Source organism: Asterias rubens, chromosome 8 (genome assembly GCF_902459465.1).
Source record: "Asterias rubens chromosome 8, eAstRub1.3, whole genome shotgun sequence".
NCBI classification, from domain to species: Eukaryota; Metazoa; Echinodermata; class Asteroidea; order Forcipulatida; family Asteriidae; genus Asterias; species Asterias rubens.
In genome coordinates this window covers 9769910-9787377 of record NC_047069.1, presented here as the reverse complement: position 1 = coordinate 9787377, position 17468 = coordinate 9769910, and the positions used below count along the sequence as shown (strand labels likewise).

Sequence of the window (17468 nt, the reverse complement as noted above, 5' to 3'; positions counted from 1 at the left end):
TTCTCCTGAAGATGAGCAGAGTACAACAGCTCTTTTCAGAGCCAACACTCCCACTAAAGATATATAGGTGTACCCTTAAGTTCATCATGTATTTATAGTTTCTTCAAATTTATCCACATCATGCCAAACTTCAAACAATAGTTAAATAAATGTTGTTCAATTGCACAGCATCAATCCAATTCTGAAGACAATGAAAGAAATAAAAAACTGTAATACTGTTGTTTTGGACCATTAAAGCTTTCAACAAACTCTGCGACTTTTATTCCACCCGGCTAATACACCCAAATGAAAAGTAAAGTTCAACAGTTTCAATGAAACTGGAAAAAGTTCTTCGACTTCAACATTTTACTTACAAATTTTTTAAAATAACCATTTCTAAAACACAATGTTGACAGAGTATGTACACTACTGTTTCTTTCCCTTGACATACTGTTGTCTTTAGATAGTAGTTCACAATGAATAGTTGACAATAACATACCCTCTGTGGCATTCTTTCCCTTGACATACTGTTGTCTTTAGATAGTAGTTCACAATGAATAGTTGACAATAACATACCCTCTGTGGCATTCTTTCCCTTGACATACTGTTGTATTTAGATAGTAGTTCACAATGACAAGCTGACAATAACATACCCTCTGTGGCAGTTTCTGGGACAAGTCAAAGGGTCATCTTAGCCCGCATTTGAAAGTTGCTATTAAAGAGACACATTGCATTGGATCAGGGCCCAATTTCATAGCACGGCTTAGCGGCTGATTTTGTGCTTACTGCGTGATTTTCATTTCATAGCGCTGCTAACCGTAAGCACACGAAGAGGCATGCTAACCTTCCGGTGCTTACCGCACAAAATAATATGACGTCACAATGCAAATCAACGGTAAACGCGCAAAATGGCTGTCCAATTCTTCTGCTAACTTGTGAAATACATTGTACGCTTGCACCTTAGCATTTTTTCTGCTACATCAAGCATGAAAATTTGCTTACCGTTAAGCAGCGTTATGAAGTTGGGCCCTGGTGAGTTGGTCTATGAAAAATGATAAAAAGATGTTTTTAAAGTAACATGCAATGATCCACACAAGTATGCCTCAACATTGCGTGGTTGTGATCTGCCTTTTACTTTCTAAACTAAAATAGTCCGCCAGTTAGTGGAGTAAAAATTTGACTGAACAAAATGGCCGCCGTGTTAGATCACCAAGCATGCCAAGTAATAGGAAAACCATGCAATTTTGAGGCATGTTTGTGTGGGTCTTTATATTCTACTTTTAAAGGTATCTTTCTAACAATTATGCATTCTATTCTATAGACTAACTCGCCTGATCCAAGGAAACATGTCCCTTTAACAGGAAAAACTTTGTGGAATGAAAACTTCATCAGGTAAGATGTAAAATAGTCATGACATGGCTATAGCCCTCTAATTCAGATACAGCCTCATGTCATAAATATTACAAGTGAACAACTACATGTAGGACACCCCTTTAAACAATATTGTATCAAATTTGGATACGCAATTTTGCAGTGCATACATGTACTTTGGCTGTAGTTTTTGGAAATTAGTCTTTGTGATTTTATAAACATTATTTAGTTGTCATGATTCAGGGTATTCGATTTTTTAAGGAATTTAATTGAAAACGTTTTTAGAGTCAGCCATCTTGAAGCTATAAGCCTAACCGAGCCAACAAGTTGGTTACTGTGTGGTGTTGGAAGCTTTGCATGGTGTGGAGAATAAGAGTAACTATAAATATAAATAGCCCTGAGTAAAATCTCTTTTGAAGGAGTGGTGGCTCTGAAAAGAGCTGGTTTGGTCTTGATAATTCTAACAGTATACTCTGCTCTTCTTCAGGAGAAAGACGAGCAGAAGTATACTGTTTGAAACGCCAAGGAAGACCAAACCGGCTCTTTTCAGAGCCACCACTCCTTCAAAAGAGATTTTAATCATGGTTGTACCCGCAAGTTTACTATTCATATTTATATTTATAGTTACTTTTAAGTCGGTTACTGTTTGGTGGGACAAGCCTCGTCACTGTTACTGTGAATCAATCAAAAGCACGAAAAAGCGCTCAACCAATGACCAAAGCTCAAACATGCTTCTGGTTTGGGTAATTAAAACGCACCCTTAACAACATGATTCTCTTACCATCCCCGATCCTCTCAAAGGGAAACGTGACATTGGTATCAGCCATGTAGCCAGCTCCTGCAAGCAACAACTTTCCAAGTGCTGGATGGATGTCAAAGAAGAACACTTGCTTGAGATACATTGATGAATTTGCCAAAGTGGAACTCATCAAATCTGCAGACCAAAGATAAATTTATTTGGTTATAGGCAATCCACTATAATAGTAATACTAATAACCAGTTTTTATATAGTGCTTTTCACACCCGAAGGGCACCTAAAAGCGCTTCCAACATTATTACCCCTAGTCACTGGGCCTTAATTCATTCCTTAAACCATCTCAGCTTCCTGGGGAGTATACAGCCTGTGCAAAATTATGCATTTCTCGGCAAAATCAATCACAAGAACCATCTCTACGCTCACAAGTACCCATTTACCCCTGGGTGGAGAGAAGCATCTATAGTTACGTGTCATTGCTCTTGCACAAGTGTTACGACCAGGAATCGAACCCACACTCTGCTGAACAAGCGCACCAGAGCTGGAGTTCAGTGCTCCTATCCGCTCAGCCATGACACCCTACAATGTAGGGAGCCTACTATGTACCGAACAGGCCTAAAATAAAATAATAATAATAATAATAATAACCATATTTATAACGCACCTTATGCCAAAGGATACAAAGCGCCAGGTATTATTACTGCAAGGAGTGGGGCGAATTATGAGATATAAGACCTAATCCTTAAGCACCATGTAATGGTTTACAAGGTGCTATGGCGCAATATGCTGCCAATCCAGCCAGGAACACCGGGGCGAACCCCTTCTCTTTTCGATAAGTGCACTGGGTTCTTTTACATGCGTTTACACAACACATGGGACCAACGGCTTTACGTCCCATCCGAAGGACGAAGCAATGGTTAAGTGTCTTGCTTAAGGACACAAGTGTCACGGCTGGGAATTCGAACCCACACTCTGCTGATCAGAAACACCAGAGTTTGAATTCGGAGCTCTTAACCGCTCGGCCACGACACTTCCACAAATAATATAAATCATAATGCATGCTTGTATGCTTCGTTTTTGAAAGGGCAAGGGCACCAATGAATTGCTCTTTCATAAAGGGAGAACGTACATTGTAGGAGGCAATCACCTTCCTTGCCTCCAAGAAGTACCAGGCCTGCATAATGCCACAAACAAGGCTGTGGCAAGATGTTTTCACAGCATCCTTGTCAAGGATGCGTGAACAAATCCTTGACAAAATACAATACAATGCAGATCAATGATAAAATAAATCAAGTATGTGTGTGCTAACATGCTGTAGGATACATCTTCTTGCTTTGAAAAGCAAGATCTCAATTGAATAGATTTGGCAGAATGTCAATAATATAAGGAACTCCTATTACTTTGTGATACACTAACACTGGAATATTTTACAGCACAAAGTTGCTCAAGCACAGAGAGACACTCACCATGCCAAATAACTATATAGCTCTGGAGGCCTTTCAAGTTTGTATTTATTATACTACAGTGTTGTCCTTGATGTGAGGGTCTGTTTCTAGGACGGAAACAATTCAAAGCTTCATAAACTCAGGCCCAGAAACAGGCCCTCATATCTAGGACTCTGTATCTGTGTACAGCAAAGAGGAAGAGTCCTACATAGGGCTACCTTGGTTGGCTACATGTATACTCCTACAACTATGAAGCTTGTTCCGCTATCGTCTTGTGGCGATAGTGAAACAAACCTCATACATGTAGTTCTAGGAGTAGGATCTGTCGGAGCTGAATTACTGTGATTTTCGGCTGACATGTATAAGCCGCCTGGCTTATAGCCGCAACGCCCCCCCCCCCCCCAAAAAAAAAAAAGCTCACAACGATTGGCGGCGTATTTGCTGTCCGTTGTGGCGATTTGCAGTGTGGCTGGCGGTCGGCACATCAGTCATTGTACATCGCCACAAAGTGAGAGTTGCATTGCAATGTTGCAATAAAGTCAAAATGTATAAAGTTAATTTACACCATGCGCAGTGGTGTAAAACCCTATGTGACCCAGACATCGACAAGTTTCAGTACAATATTCGGTCAAATTACCTATTATAATTAGTCAAAATACCTTTATAATATCTCAAGCATGTCTCAATGTCATCTTTAGGAAGATTAAACTTTTGTTGTCCATTAAAATAATACACAATTTACCGATCCGTGTCATAAGGTCTATTGTCGATGTAGTATCAGCAGAAAGTTACCCTTACTTATCCCAGCAGGCCCTAGCGAAGGGCACCACCTGTTGAAATCAAATGATCGACAATAAACCTTATGATTCACATATTTTGTGACAGAATAACATGAATAAAGAGAAATTGCGCCCTCTTGTGGCAGTTTGAATGATGTGGTGTTTAAGTCAACAGAGGGTGCTACATGTATGTTTTCTGTGTGTAATGTAAACTAGCGGGGTGCCGCGCTTCGCGGAATTGGTGTTTTTTTTCCGGAGTTGAGCTTTAATATTGGGGATGGGTATACTTGGCAATAATGGCATGCTATGTAGGGTATTTAGAAATATTTTAGTGTTGATCGAGCGGGCCAACGCATTATCCGTAATGTGGATTATGTTTCGCCTCTTTTACGCATAGTTTTAATTTAATCGGCTTTTGTCATTGTGTCAATTTTATCCACTGCACTGAGTATTTCCCAGCTAAGATGGCTGTAAGGGTAATAATGCTTAGTCGACTAAAAATATAGCACGTACACTGCTTCAATGACACACTTATTTTATTGTGTTGAGCACATTTGGTATAATTCAGTTACACTTGACAAAATGTACATCCTGAGTCCCGCCCAAACTGCTTTCATTATAGTTACGAACTTTGTGAAACATTTGCCTTGTTATTTTGAGGGTCTGTTATATGGAGATGGGCCAATCGGACAATGTATAACACGCTGAATTGGAATCAGCAGTGGTATTTGGTTCCCTTAGCAACAAATCCATAGTCACCGATAGCCACGGATTTGAGTGGTCTAAGTCTGGTCTCCCCAATTAACAATTATCACCGCTGCTAATAGTAATAGCAGAGGAGAAATCCGACTAAAAAGGCTTGTGTGAAAGTGGTACCTCTTTTAAAACAAACTCATAATCACAGCCACTAATAGCCACAGAGTTTATCTGACTGAAAAGGAAGCTTCGAAGAAGTTCTGGTATACAGCAGATAAACAAAAAAATGTGTCAGTTGGTATGGACTTTAACGACAAAGTCAATTTCTGCAAAATTGTATTGAAAATAATAGTGTTAAATTTGCATCGGGGATAAAGAATATTAATTTTGGTTTTTACCCATACACCGATGTGTGTTAGCACTGTATACTTACCCGAGTCCTGTTAAAAAATATCACAGGTATTGAAAATAAAAATATTTAATGATTGGTTGCTATAACTGTTGAATGATTTTTGCTTTGTTTCCAATGAGGTGTACACGATTTTAGAATCTAAGGCCCCATTCATCGTGATTTATTGAGCGTACGTCCAACGGCGCAAACAAAGTTGTCTGAGCACCAAATAAAGCGAGTTTTCTGATCATGCTGTGCAACATCTAATCTACTGTTTTTACAACCGCTTTGGGAGTAACAGAGTGTCGGCCTCATTAATTTTTAGTTTATTCTCATATCAATTAATTCTCATGTAAACTTTCTGGTGAACGTCCGCCGGGGCGCGTGCCCTGCGTGACGAAGTCCCCTGATAAAACATCCAATTATATATGTTATCATATTTATCTGTGGAACCCTATACGAACTAAAATAATAAAAACGGTAATTTTATTGGTCTTTAATAACTACTCCTACATCCTCTCACTTAATTCACTTTCAGAAAACATTTGCCTAGTTATTTTGAGGGTTTGTATGACAGCTACCCCTACACCCTCTCACTTAATTCACTTTCAGAAAACATTTGCCTTATTGTTTTAAGGGTTTGTAGGCCAGTTTGGTTAATTTTGTAAGGAGAAATTCGTAAAAAGTACTTGATTCAGCTGCACATAATGGCTCTTTCGATAACAAAACCCTGACGGCCAATGCAAAACGGATTTGGCAAAATCTACATCCCGAGTCCTGACCAAACTGCGTTCTAACAATTTTGTTGCTTCAGAACTTTGAATGGAATGTTCGTTTACAGCTTCAAAACAGCCATTTATGTTTCACAAAGTTCGTAACTATGAAAGCATACTATTCTTAAACGGTGATTTCATGTACTCTTTTGTAGGTTTAACTGGCAAAACCTATACAATGTACATGTATATGAAAAGAATCAGTAATGTATTTACTTTCTTTTTGAAAATGTTTCAACTTTTGTGTGTGTACGTTCTGTGTGCGGGGGGGGGGGGGGGGGGGGGGATGACATAAATATGGACCGTACCACTAATGGTGCAGAGTTAAATGGAACAAATAAAGTTTCACAACAATGGGTTGCTGATGTTTGATGCGTTTAAAAAATGCTGGAAAGTTGGGTAGGCCTACATGAGTGACTTACTGGTAATAAACACATATGTAACAGATGCATGTATTTAAGCCTTATGTTTTTTATTTAACACGCCATATTAACCCCCCTGTACAAAATGGTATATACTGTACACAATGCCATTTACCCCTCTGTGAAACATCAATGAGTCACTCTGGAATGGTAATTTGAGCCCAAGGTTGCCACCCACTTCAAACCTAAAGAGGTGACTCTGTGTGCAGCCTACAGCTCCCCCTCCCCCCCCCCTTAGACCAACAGGTGGCCCATATCAAAACCAGACAACCACACATGTTAGGAGATATTGCTCGTGACTCCAGCCAATCAGACAACTCGTAAGAGGGAGTTCGGTTCAGGGTTTTGTAGACTTGCAACCCGAAGTCTGTAACGACACAACCGTGTTGGATTCCACAAGGATGCCATGCCACTGGACCTTCTAGTTTTCAATCCAAGATGGCGTGGGTTACGCTTTTAATAGTATAGATGTATGGTGTTTAACAATGTTTTTGGGGTCACAACAGCGTTCTGAAAACTTAATTTCCAGGATAATAAAGGCTATCTGGTGGGATTTGTGCGCTATTTTATTATTTATTGCCAAGTAGTTTTACTCTATCATTTTATAGGGAGAAAAGAAACCAGAAATGATTGGCCATTGGTGGCCGATTGAGAAAATATCCAACGTTTTGATTTTTGTTTATTTTCCTTAATTTTGCAATGTAAACAATTAATTTTTAATTTTTTTAAATTATTTTGGGGAAAGGTTTCAAAATAAATTATACATCAAACGAAAGAGTAATGAAGCGGCTTCAAGGCAAATAGATTATTAAAGCAACCAAGGCTTTAAGCAAAGCGACTCTTTTTATAACAGATCGATCAAATTAAGATTTGCCATAAAAATTATGATTAAAGAGGCTTGGTAATGAAATGTCAGTTTCCATGGGAAAACCTCAAAATATATATTTTTTTATTTGAAAAGTTTCAATAAATATGTCCAGTAAAAGCGTCAACAAAAACTGGAAAGTCAATTTTGGAAGAAGTTTGTGGGTCCCAAACCACTGTGACCATGGATCGTTTTGTAATGGTCTATTAGGATAATCTGCAGCAAGTGGGCCTGTTTTGGTGGGGTTTTTTTTAGGGGGGGGGGGGTATCATTATTGTGACAACTGATCAACATTGTAGCTACATGTACATGTACATGGTGCATACTACTGTACACAACAAAAGTAGATATTTATTTTATTATGTGTTTACGGTCAATTGATGATAAGGCCAAATAAATTATAACAAACAAACAGTTTTTCCAAAAACAGGTGGATGAGGGCTTTTAATTTTATTTTTTTCCAAGATAGCATAGCAGCTAAATATTTCAAATTAAACAGTTAACAGGTCACCCTTTTATTTGTAATTTTTTTCAAAGAGAGCAGCCAAGTATTTCAAATTAAACAGGTCACCAATTCTTCAGTTTGAACCCACCGGAAACTTATTTTATATCTATTGCTTTTTGCATTTACATTACAATACAATTACAAACAAGTGCAAAACTGCAAGTAACCAGTGGAGCCTTATGTTTTTTCCAAGTTTTGGTCAAGGGAGAGGCGACTCTTTGCTTGGCAAATAAAACCACACAATTTTTATCTGGAGACTGTTTACATCGCGCACAGAGAGGTAAAATATTTGCCACGATTTTAGGGACACCACGGAAACAGGACCTCCTACCTACGATATAACCATCTATGAACAAATTATCACGAAATAGATGCTGCATAAAAACACATGCACTTCGTTAACGTTAGAGAACTTTCAAAACAAGTCATCAAAAACACTTCTTTTGATCATCCAAACACCAAAATTATTACTGTAAATGGAAATATAATAAGTCAAGATGTATCTACCTGTGTCCAAGGTCTGTAGGGTCTAGGAAAAAATCACCAATTCATAGCAAAGGTGTTCCGTAAAATCTTTGTACGTTATGACTTGTGTTCATCTGTAACTGTAGGAAAAAAACAGACACTGGCTGCAACACAGCGCCCTCAAGAGGCGAGAATCCCAGAAAGAAAAACAAATAAATATAATTTTAAAAATTATTATAGATTAGATTAGTTTATTTAGTGCTGTTTTTATCAGTGCAGTGTAAGTTATTTATTTTAACTTATTTTAGATTAGTGTAGTGTAGTTTAACTTATAAGTAAAAAATATTGTGAAAATAATTTAAAAATTTATGTGAATTAATTTAATATTTCAACTAAACTTAGATTAAATGTTTGGTGTAATGTGGCGTGGTTTACTTTAGTGCACTGTAGTGTGTACTTCAGTGCAGCTTGGTTTAGTTTACTGTTATATACAATTAGTGCAGTGCAGTTTTGTGCCATGGATGTAGTGCAATCCCCCCCCCCCCCCACCTATAAAAGAAGTGTCACATGACAAACTTATTAGGTAGAAGCCTAATGCACCCCCACCCTCCCCTCCGCTATTAAGGAAATGTCACGTGCGTACCTAATAAGCCAAAAGTGCACCCACCCCCCCCCCCTATAGTCAGGAAATGTCACATGACATACCTCGACAAGTGCACCCCCACCCCCACTATTAAGAAAATATCACATGACATACATATATAGCTAGAAATGCACCCACCTTGCTATGAAGGAAATTTCAAATGATACGTAATTAGCCAAGTGCACCGGCCCCCCCCCCCCCCATCCTGTAAGAGATATATAGTCACATGACATATACCTAATTAGGCATAACCCCCGCCATTCAGGATGTCACATGACATATCTAATTAGCCAGAAGTGCACCCCCCCCCCATATTAAGGAATAGTCTCATGACGTACCCTTAGGCAAAAGTGCACCCCAAGCTATTAAGGAAATGTCACATGACCCACTAATTAGCCAGGAGTGCACCGCACCCCCCCCCCTGCTATTAAACAAAGGTCAAATGACTTACCTAATTAGCCAGAAGTGCACCCCCCCCCCTAGTAAGCAAGCGTCACATGACATATACCAAATAAGGCTAAAGTGCAACCCCCAGCTCCCCCCCCAGCCCCTATTAGAGAAATGTCACATGACATACCCAATAAGGTGGAAGGTATAAAAACGCCCCCCCCCCCCAGCTATTAGGGAAATGTCACATGACATATCTCAATTTATTGGCCAGAAGTGCACCCCCTTCCTATTAAGGGAATGTCACACGACATATACCTAATAAGGCAAAACTGACCCAAGCCCCCCTTATTAAACAAATGTCACATGACATACCTAATAAGGCAGAAGAACAAATGTCACATGACGGCCTTAAATTATTGGCCAGACCCCCCCCCCCATTAAGGAAATGTCACATGACATACCTAATAAGGCAGTAGTCCAACACCCCAACCTCCCAGCCCCCAACCCCCCTATTAAGGGAATGTCACATGACATACCCTTAGGCAGAAGTGCACCCCCAAGCTAATACGGAAATGTCACATGACATACCTAATGAGCCAGAAGTAGTGCCCCCCCCCCTCCCCGCTACTAAGAAAATGTGACATGACATAATTAGCCAGAAGTGCACCCCCCCCTTAAGGAAATGTCACATGTCATATATCTAATTAGGCAAAAGTGCACCTCCAGCACCACCCCCCCTATTAAAGAAATGTCACATGACATATCTAATTAGGCAGTGCAACACCCCCCATCCCCACGATAGGAAACGTCACTTGAAATCTAAAGAAATGCCACATGACATACCTAATTAGCCAGAAGTGCACCCCCCCCCCCCCCGCTTTTAAGAAAATGTCACATGACGTAGCCAGAAGTGCACCTCCCCATTAAAGAAATGTCACATGACATATACCTAATTAGGCAGAAGTGCACCCCCTATCCCCCGCCCCCCTCCCCCCCGCCTATTAAAGAAATGTCTCATGACATGCCTAAAAAATAAGGCAAAAGTACAACGCCCCCCTCGCTATTAACGAATATTCACATGACACACCTAATTAACCAGAAGTGCACATCCCCCCCCCGCCTACCCTTTTAAAGAAATGTCACATGACAAACCTAATTAGCCAGAAACGCAAGCCCCCCCCTCGCTATTAAGAATGTCACATGACATACCTAATTAATACCGTCATAAAGGTCTCCTAAAAGGAAGAAGTTTGTTTTAGCATCATATTCCATAAACAACTGGACGCATGATTGTTCCCATCCATCCCAGACTCAGACAACAAAGCAAAAAATATTCACAAATTCAACAGTTTGTATCTTCATTAACTTTTATTTTTCATACAGGAAGCAGGAAATTCTGTGCCTATACAACAAGCGTATTTCACAGCCTAGGCATTCTACGCTTAAAAGGCTAGCGCAGAAATTCGGTACGTAAGCAGGGAATAGTGATCGTAAGCGCAGAATTCGGCAGTAAGCAGAGCCATGAAATTGGGCCCAGTTTGTCGAGCAATGAAACTTTGGTGGAAGAGAGATCTTACTATGGTCTTTTGGAAGCATCAATAAAACATTGTCAGCAGTTTTTTTTAGTATTAAAATAGCAGGAGCCTGTGTTTGCCTTAATATGGCTACTTAGCTTAACTCTCTACCTAGGGGGTACCCCCCAGTTTGCTTCACAGTTTTGGCAATATTTGAACCGCTGTAGAGTCATTAGTGCATCGCCCAACATCATGGCTCTGCTTACCTTAAAGCCATTGGACCCTTTCGGTAAACAGTGTTGCCCAAGGCCCACACTTTGTGTACCACAACTTCTATATCAAATAACAAACCTGTGAAAATTTAGGCTCAATCGGTCATCGGAGTCGAGAGAAAACAACGGAAAAACCCACCCTTGTTTCCGCGCGTTTCGCCGTGTCATGACATGTGTTTAAAATAAATCCGTAATTCTCGTTAACGAGAATTTATATTGTTTTGCTGTTTTCTCAAAAAGTAAAGCATTTCATGGAATAATATTTCAAGACAAGTCTTTCACCATTGCCTTCTGTAAACCCTGTAAGTTATTTGTAAATCTGTGAACTTTTTTTTTTTCTGAACCGAAAGGGTCCAATGGCTTTAAGCACAAAATCGGCGCTTATGGAAGCAGGAAATTCTGTGCTTACAGCAAGCGTAATTCACGGGTTAGCAGCAAATTTTGGCTTCTGCGCCTGCGTACTTGACGTTACTAGGCATTCTATGCTTACAAGGATAGCGCAGATATTCGCGCTTGCACGTAAGCGGGGAATCATGATCATCAGAGCAGAATTCGGCGGTAAGCAGAGCCATGTAATTGGGCCCAGGTCTTAAAGCAATGAAACTTGGGTGAGAGAGAGAGATCTTACTACAATGGTCTTTTGGAAGCATCAATAAAATCCTTCTGAGTTATAAATTATTTATACACACGCATGCAGACATATACAGTGCCCCATTATATGTTAGAGGAAACCTATTGTACTTTCTGTTGTTCCTGTATTGAAGCAATCGCCATTGGTTTTGTACACAAATGACTACAGAGGACATCTGAAAACAAAAAACCGTCTAGTGAGGACCTATTGTCCCTATTGAAAAATTTCCCCGGAGAATAGGCCATACAAACACACACACACGCACACACGGAAGGACATGTCAGAAACAGTATGCCCCTTTAGTGGCTTCGCCTCTGCAGGGCATAAAAATCATAAAAATATCATGTAGGCCTAATTATTGAAAAATTTAAATAAATACATAAAAAAGCGGTGAAAGATCAGGGTATACGCTTTTCCAGCCGTTGCAGCTGTCAAATCTTCATGACATTGTAGCACAAGTGATGTAAGTAGACTGGTGCTTTGTTCATATAAATGTTTTACTATAACGCAGCATAAGGATCCAGTCTACATATCCATTGTGTTATAAGCAACCGACATAATACATGCATCAGGCCAATCATTCGCATTAAAAATTCATTTGATTTTTACCCAAACCAGTGATGTATGTTTGACCAATTCCAAGTGATAGGGCGATCTACAACTTCAGCAGCTTTCACGAAACTTAACACAACTGCGTAGGACCACTTGCGCAACGTTAATGGCATAGGTTGCGCAATAAATGTTGATCAAGTGAACTTACGCAGTTGAATAAAGTTTCATGAAATCAGACGTTATGGGGCCAAGGATATGAAGTGTATTGGACCGAGGATTTATGGGGCTAGCTTTGTTCACATGTGTGAGTAATCGTACTAACATGTCCATGGAGGGCATGGAATGGAATGAGGATTTCCTCTGGTGTGCATGGGGGTGAGGAGCTATGGGAGCCCCCATCATCAACGAAGCTGGACTCCATCTCACCTGGCTCAATACACCTGGTGTGGTAGGAATACAAAAGATAATCAGTAAGGGTTGTTTACCACAGTACGTAAAGCCCTGATTTTACTTCTTGCCAATGCAAATGCAAAGCGAAATTTTGATGTCATAGGGCTGTTTTCAAATTATTAGTTGCGAATTTGTAACATCCAAATAGGTATCGCATTCGCATTCGCAGGAAGTATGAACCAGGCTTTAGTATATCCTCTTTTTTCTGAATCTGTAACAGGGCGCACACAATAAAACTGAAATGCCATCCAATATCAAAACTCTTTCCTAAAAGTGTCGCTCTGAACATCAGTTTCACACCTTTCTGCAGGACTCAAAAAGCAAGCATTGATTTAAAACTATGCTACTTTTATTGAGCATAAGTCAAACCCGTCAGCCATTATCACTATTCAATCATGGTGTTACTGCAAGCCTTACTACTATAAATCAATCAAACCTGTAGGCTGTGGTTACTCAATGAAATTGGTCTTTTAGCAGTTTTCTTGACCCTGAAAAGAGCTATCAGTGACAGCTTCAACATAGTTGTTGTGACATGTTGTGGCCAAGTGGTTAAGAGTAACCAACTCAAGTGACAGTGTTTCTGGTCAGCAGAGTGTGGGTTTGAGTCCCAGACATGACACTTGTGTCCTTTGTGTCCTTGTGTACTTTACCTTAGTTGCTTTGTTCTTCAGATAGGACACTGTACAAGGATTGGCAATGTACGTACAAGAAAATTTCATTTCAAAAGGTGGTAGCGTTTTGTTTTAGATATTGCTACTAATGCCCGTGTGGTCAGAATAGTCCGTAATTGGAATACACAAGTTCTGGGGAACATTCCATACAGATACATTTCTCAGACGGAACCAAGTAAGTTTTTATGGCATTAATTTTTGGAGGAGTAATTACCAAAGGTAAACCCTCCCTCAAAGCTTTTTTTAAGAAGATAATAATTTCAGCAACAGATAATATTTTCAGGAAACTTTCATAAGCAAATACTAAGAGAGGTTTGCGGTAACACTATGTAAAAATATCTGAAAAAACCCAGTGGTTAATGACTCAATGTTTGAATTAGTATGCTCTGATCCTCTTCATGAGAAAGCTGGACTTTGTTGCTGGATGCTGCCCAAGTACTTGGCTGAGTGGTGCACGAAGTGATAACAAATACATAATATGGCATTGAGACGAATCTGCTCAGACAGATTTTGTCCGTCCTTTACAATTGTGTGTGCTTTGCATTGAGCTCTGTGCATGACAATGGTTCTTACCCGAGTGTTACTGCCCTCTTTGTCAGAAGATGGTCCACGGCTTCCAGGATGTTACGTAGGCAATCCTCAAAACACTATCTTTGATTCCTGCAGGCACCTTCATGGGGAAAACAGAATTTCAAAATTGATCATTGATAACAACCAAATAAATACAAATTATTGCAGGATCAGTAATTTTGAACCTTTTACATAAATTGGTTTCAATCTGTTCATTTGTTATACCAGGCTTGTTTTTACACACACCAGTTTTTGTGGTATTTATTGTGGGGTGTTGTGGTCGAGCAGTTAAGAGCACTGGACTTGAGCTCTGGTGTTTCTGATCAGCAGAGTGTGGATTCGATGCCCAGTTTTGGCACTTGAGCGAGACACTTTACCATAAATGCTTTGTCCTTTGGCTGTGACATTACTCTATAAAGATTTGTATTGCGTGTAAAAGAACGTAGAACACTTAGAGTAGGGGTAACCCTGGTGTGTCTGGTTCACAAAGTATATAGGCACCCTTTTTTACACATTTCCTCAGGCTTGCGAGCTACAGTGGTTATTCTATTATAAGACATAATAATGACAGGGAAATGAATCATGAGTTACAGCCAGGCATATCTACTCGTTAATTACAAAAACAACTCCATCAATTTAACCTTTACAAACTCCCACACCAATACCAAGAGGCAATCAATAGATTCAACCCATTATATCCTAAATCAAACAGGGTGCACTGCAGCCTACAAGCCAGGAACTCGACAATGAACGCCCACCCAAACCCATCAGCAATTAACCCATCTCAACCCACCTGCGAATACCATCTCCTTTGGTTCAGCCAATACACCTCAATGAATTCTACAACCATTTCCAAACACCCACAGACACCAAGTGGTCCTTCAGACACCCAAAATGTTTACCCATTTCCATCAAGCCAGACAATATCTCCTAAAACAATAAACTACAGAAACAAACCGGGCAATCTCGGTGGTCTAGTTGGTAAGACACTCTAGAATTGCAAAGGTCATGGGTTCGAATCCAACCTGAGTAATACGTCTGTGATTTTGTTCACAGGGAAAGTACTGAGTGTACAGTGCTAACACCAATCAGCGTCATGCAGAAACGCTTTACAGATTTAATTTTTTTTTAGAATCCCCTTTCTAAAACCACAATCCTTAGAAGGGAATCTTTCTCGTAATGTTACACATTAATTATCAACAGCTGCAGTGCTTCTTACTAAGTTAGTTTTAAATTTTTTGAGTATTTACCAAAGGAATACCTTCCCTTTAAAGCCATAGGACACTTTCAGTAAACACTATTGTCCAAGGCCCACACTTCGTGTATCACAATTTCTAAATCAAATAACAAACCAGTGAAAATTTAGGCTCAATCGGTCATCGGAGTCTGGAGAAAATAACGGGAAAACCCACCCGTGTATCCGCGCGTTTCATCCACTTACCAGGGTTAGATAACATGAAGCAGAGGTTGAGGGCGCTACAGTTATGGTTTCAAATGATACAGAAAGGAATACTGAACACATTTTATCGGTGTGGGATGGGTAAACAAGCAAAAGTTTGAGATTTATTGAGAATTTTGTAAGTTTGGATTTTTGGTCAAAAATCAAAAAAATCTGTGATGCCGGCATCACAAAATTTTCAGATTTCGGGTCAACAAATTTTGGGTGATGTTATGGTTTCAAATGATACAGAAAGGACTACTGAACACATTTTATCGGTGTGGGATGGGTAAACGAGCAAAAGTTTGAGATTTATTTAGCTTTTTGTAAGTTTGGGTTTTTGGGCCAAAATTTAAAAAATCTGTGATGCCGGCATCACAAAATTTTCAGATTTCGGGTCAACAAATTTTGGGTGATTTATGGTTTCAAATGATACAGAAAGGACTACTGAACACATTTTATCGGTGTGGGATGGGTAAACGAGCAAAAGTTTGAGATTTATTGAGAATTTTGTAAGTTTGGATTTTTGGTCAAAAATCAAAAAAATCTGTGATGCCGGCATCACAAAATTTTCAGATTTCGGGTCAACAAATTTTGGGTGATGTTATGGTTTCAAATGATACAGAAAGGACTACTAAACACATTTTATCGTGTGGAAAGGGTAAACGAGCAAAAGTTTGAGATTTATTTAGCTTTTTGTAAGTTTGGGTTTTTGGTCCAAAATTAAAAAATCTGTGATGCCGGCATCACAAAATTTTCAGATTTCGGGTCAACAAATTTTGGGTGATTTATGGTTTCAAATGATACAGAAAGGACTACTGAACACATTTTATCGGTGTGGGATGGGTAAACGAGCAAAAGTTTGAGATTTATTGAGCATTTTGTAAGTTTGGGATTTTTGGTCCAAATTTAAAAAATCTGTGATGCCGGCATCACAAAATTTTCAGATTTCGGGTCAACAAATTTTGGGTGATGTTATGGTTTCAAATGATACAGAAAGGACTACTGAACACATTTTATCAGTGTGGGATGGGTAAACGAGCAAAAGTTTGAGATTTATTGAGAATTTTGTAAGTTTGGATTTTTGGTCAAAAATCAAAAAAATCTGTGATGCCGGCATCACAAAATTTTCAGATTTCGGGTCAACAAATTTTGGGTGATGTTATGGTTTCAAATGATACAGAAAGGACTACTGAACACATTTTATCAGTGTGGGATGGGTAAACGAGCAAAAGTTTGAGATTTATTGAGATTTTGTAAGTTTGGATTTTTGGTCAAAAATCAAAAAATCTGTGATGCCGGCATCACAAAATTTTCAGATTTCGGGTCAACAAATTTTGGGTGATGTTATGGTTTCAAATGATACAGAAAGGACTACTGAACACATTTTATCAGTGTGGGATGGGTAAACGAGCAAAAGTTTGAGATTTATTTAGCTTTTTGTAAGTTTGGATTTTTGGTCAAAAATCAAAAAAATCTGTGATGCCGGCATCACAAAATTTTCAGATTTCGGGTCAACAAATTTTGGGTGATGTTATGGTTTCAAATGATACAGAAAGGACTACTGAACACATTTTATCAGTGTGGGATGGGTAAACGAGCAAAAGTTTGAGATTTATTGAGCATTTTGTAAGTTTGGATTTTTGGTCAAAAATCAAAACAATCTGTGATGCCGGCATCACAAAATTTTCAGATTTCGGGTCAACAAATTTTGGGTGATGTTATGGTTTCAAATGATACAGAAAGGACTACTGAACACATTTTATCAGTGTGGGATGGGTAAACGAGCAAAAGTTTGAGATTTATTTAGCTTTTGTAAGTTTGGATTTTTGGTCAAAAATCAAAAAATCTGTGATGCCGGCATCACAAAATTTTCAGATTTCGGGTCAACA

At 39.2% G+C, this 17468-nt stretch overlaps 2 long non-coding RNA genes across 4 annotated transcripts; both read right to left on the bottom strand.

Moving 5' to 3' along the window:
* Nucleotides 1-61: 61 nt before the first annotated feature.
* On the bottom strand, nucleotides 62-8602 carry LOC117293235. Its single transcript, XR_004519394.1, has 4 exons — nucleotides 8488-8602; nucleotides 2132-2284; nucleotides 982-1021; nucleotides 62-181 (listed from the first exon to the last, which is right to left on the bottom strand). It is a non-coding gene; the product is annotated as an uncharacterized LOC117293235 (long non-coding RNA).
* A 4166-nt stretch (nucleotides 8603-12768) lies between these two features.
* LOC117293217 lies at nucleotides 12769-15520 on the bottom strand. 3 transcript variants are annotated; one of them, XR_004519383.1, is made up of 3 exons: nucleotides 15491-15520; nucleotides 14142-14238; nucleotides 12769-12887 (listed from the first exon to the last, which is right to left on the bottom strand). It is a non-coding gene; the product is annotated as an uncharacterized LOC117293217 (long non-coding RNA). The 3 variants fall into 3 exon arrangements; XR_004519384.1 differs by lacking the exon at nucleotides 15491-15520 and adding an exon at nucleotides 15389-15402; XR_004519382.1 differs by lacking the exon at nucleotides 15491-15520 and adding an exon at nucleotides 14932-15129.
* Nucleotides 15521-17468: the final 1948 nt, after the last annotated feature.